The sequence below is a fragment of the Mus pahari genome, chromosome X (genome assembly GCF_900095145.1).
Source record: "Mus pahari chromosome X, PAHARI_EIJ_v1.1, whole genome shotgun sequence".
Taxonomy (NCBI): domain Eukaryota; kingdom Metazoa; phylum Chordata; class Mammalia; order Rodentia; family Muridae; genus Mus; species Mus pahari.
Window position 1 is genome coordinate 9,233,866 of NC_034613.1, and position 3,306 is coordinate 9,237,171.

At 44.9% G+C, this 3,306-nt stretch overlaps 1 pseudogene; it reads left to right on the top strand.

Annotated features, from left to right (window-relative positions):
• The first annotated feature begins 360 nt into the window (after positions 1 to 360).
• LOC110313732 lies at positions 361 to 1,148 on the top strand (annotated as a pseudogene).
• The last annotated feature ends 2,158 nt before the right edge of the window (positions 1,149 to 3,306 follow it).

Here is a 3,306-nt window from a genome sequence, read left to right on the forward strand (position 1 = left end):
CCCTGAGCTTGTGTCTCTAGCTGCATATGTAGCAGAAGATGGCCTAATCGGCAATCATTGGGAAGAGAGGCCCCTTGGTCTTGTAAACTTTATATGACTCAGCACAGGGGAAGGCCAGGGCCAAGTAGTGGGAGTGGGTGAGTAGGGGAGCAGGGGTGGGGGTGCGGTATAGGGAACTTTCCAGATAGCATTTGAAATGTAAATAAAGAAAATAATAATAAATAAATTAAAAAAGGAAAAACAATAAAAAAGGAAATTATTTAGGTGGGATTATGTCTTTGTCGTGTTGATGCCCATGTGTATGATAGGGTACAGGCCAGGCTAGCCTGCTGTATGTTCTGTACTTGGATCTCAACAGGAATGGAGCAGGACAATGAGCAGCAGCCTATGCACCAGCCTCCCATGGATAATGAGATGTTGGTTCCAGTGTTGAATAAGCCTGTGTCTTCTATGGAAACAGTGGAATTATTCATCAGCCACCAGCCACTTAATACTATGGCATCAACTGAGGAGTTCAGGAGCAATGAGAGAGAATGGGAGTCACAGCTCATTAGGTCACTATCTGAGCACATTGAAAGGTGTCCCTCCCAGCTGACTCCTATACCTTCCCAGAATTATTATCACATATCGATTGGTAGGCGATCCTGTTGATGCCAGTCGGAAGAACAGGTACTCAGGGAGTGACCATTTCCTTCAGTGAGAATCTGATGTCTCACAGTGGCCTGCAAAGTTCCCATGGAATCTCAGTGATGGCCCATAGCAGTGCCTCAGCCATGCCTTATTCTGTACCTCTAACAATACCAACGACCACGGGCTCTTTAAAACATGGAATATTGTTGGTCCCAGGAATGCTTTCCACTGGGACCCATGCTGATGCTCCCTTTATGGATCAGATGTTGCACTCCCTAAATCCCTGCAATCCTGAGAAGCTCCCAGCTGGGTTCCAACAATTGCTATCTTTAGACTAACAAGATTCACTTGTGACCAGGTCAAATGTCCAGGTAGAACCTTTTGTATGTGAACAGCCAGTACCTGCACCACAGGAGGCATAGAGTCCCAGTACTTCAAGTGGGAAAACCAGGACATAGTCACAAGTTTCAAGGCCTTATATCTGCACATATAACAGCTGTGGAAAAGTAGAGCTTTAGCTCTCTTTTCTGTAGTCTCTAACCCAAGTTTCTATTGGGCAAGACCAGATCATCTCTAGGGTAGGTGAAGGTTCAGACGGAGACAGGATGTGGTGGGGAAGCCAACATGAAGCTCTGGATGTCAGCACGCATTTCTCAAAATCTGGTGCCCTCCCTCTCAGAGATTACTGACTTCTGTCAGATGAGAAGGCAGAGCCAGAGATGGGATTTTACTAGAAAGCTTTTATGTCCTGTCAACCTCAAGCATGAAACTCTAGCATGACTATTTTACAAAGCCCAAGTTCTATCCTTGGGTCTCCCACATTTTCCAGGACCAGAGCTTGGGAAAGGTCTTTGAACTCTATGCTTTTTATAACTTCATGCTGGAACATTCTGGACATATAATCTGTACTACTTCAGATCCTCTCTGTCCTTCACTGTCCATGTGCCCAGAGTTTGTTTATTCTCTTCAATCTTTTTAAAGAATGCCCATTTCAGAACATGGCATCTGGCATTTCATGGGGCCACCAAAATTGAGCCTTGTGAGGAGACAAACATGAAAGGGAGATAGGAGAGAGGCAGGCAGCAAATCTCTCCCACCAACATACATAAATTGTTCCAAGGCATCAATCACTGCCAGCACAACCTGTGGGGAGACCTGCTAAACAGCCAGGGGACTTCCCTACATCTTCAAGGTTGGCCATCTTGAAACTGTTGCCTTGGACCANTTCCCATTCTTTCCCCTCCACTTGATCTCCTTCCTATACAGTGGCTTTGAATATCTCAAATAAAAGTGTGCAGGCCAAACTTAGATGGCCTGGGTAGTAGGAGGGCTGAGAACAAACCCCTCAGTACCTCCAGGTGGCAGATTGTCATTATACACACATGTGCTGAGGTCAGAGACAACTTAGAATCCATGACCTTTAGTGTCGTTCCTTGGTATTGAACTCAGGCTGTTAGGCTTGGCAGCAAGCATCTTTTCCTCAGGAACCATTTTGTTGGCCTTTGTTTTGATTTGATACAGGTTATATTATGTAACCTAGGCGGACAAGAATCCTCTCTGGATAGCCTGGGATGTTCTGGAGTTACAGGTTAAAACCACCCAGCTGGCTTCAGGTTGCCTCTTCTGCCTGGCATTCTGGTTTGAGGGCCAGTAGCTATCCTGGTAACTCATTCTGGTAATGTAGCACTTCTATATAAACTTGGCCATTTTACTGAGCCTGAAGCCAATATAAAGAACAACATGGGGGCTCAAAGAATAAATTGAAAAGTAGGGACAAAAAAAAAGAATGAAAAGGAAGAAAAAGGAAAAGGAAAAAGGAAAAGGAAAAGAAAAGGGAAACAAAAATCAAAAAAAGAAAAAGAAAAAAGAAAAGAAAAAGAAAATAGAAAGAAAAGGAAGTAAAAAGTAACCTGGTCATGCCAAGCCCATGGCAGAAGCAGATCCCAGGTATCATGTCTTCCCTACAAAGTGGGTCTCTTCCTTAAGACCTGGAACCTTCTTAAGGTATTCTATAGATTTAGGTCTGGTCCTGTGCCAAGTACTGACAATAGAAATGTGATACCATCTTAGGCTTTAGGGACCATGTTCAGCCTAACTAGGTGCAGTGGNCCCTGGCAAGTTCTTAAGAGTCAGATCACAAGCCTCCACAACACATGAATTGGTCTGAGGGACAGATAAAGGATGTACCAGGAACAAAAGATTTCGAAGGTAGGTCATAGTCAGACCTAAAGGAAATAGCCATGCCTCATTCTCTGGAGAGGTACTTGTGTTCTTCATTGAGCCCTACACTGGGCACTAGGGGTTTAGAGGCAAATCACCCTGACTGTTAAGGAGCAGAAAAGACCATGGGCAAAACTTTGAATCTGTTAAGTGCAGTCAGGCTCCAGATGCTCTGTGTAAGCCCAGACTGCCCTGAGGCTCTGGGCAATCCACTAACAGCCTTGGCCAGGCTACCTCTGTTCTGCATGGCTACTGACTGCATCACTAGGCAAAGCAACTGTAGGCAGCCATTCTGAAATTATGTTAAAAATCAACAAACACTTCCCTGTGTTGTGATCCAGGCAACTGAGGTTAGCGATACCAGAAGTCTCTTGTTCCCAGGTGAATACCAGTCTATTCTATGGGGCAAGCCACCTGTGGAAACAATGGGCNAGAACTGGTCTCCATCTTCCCCAT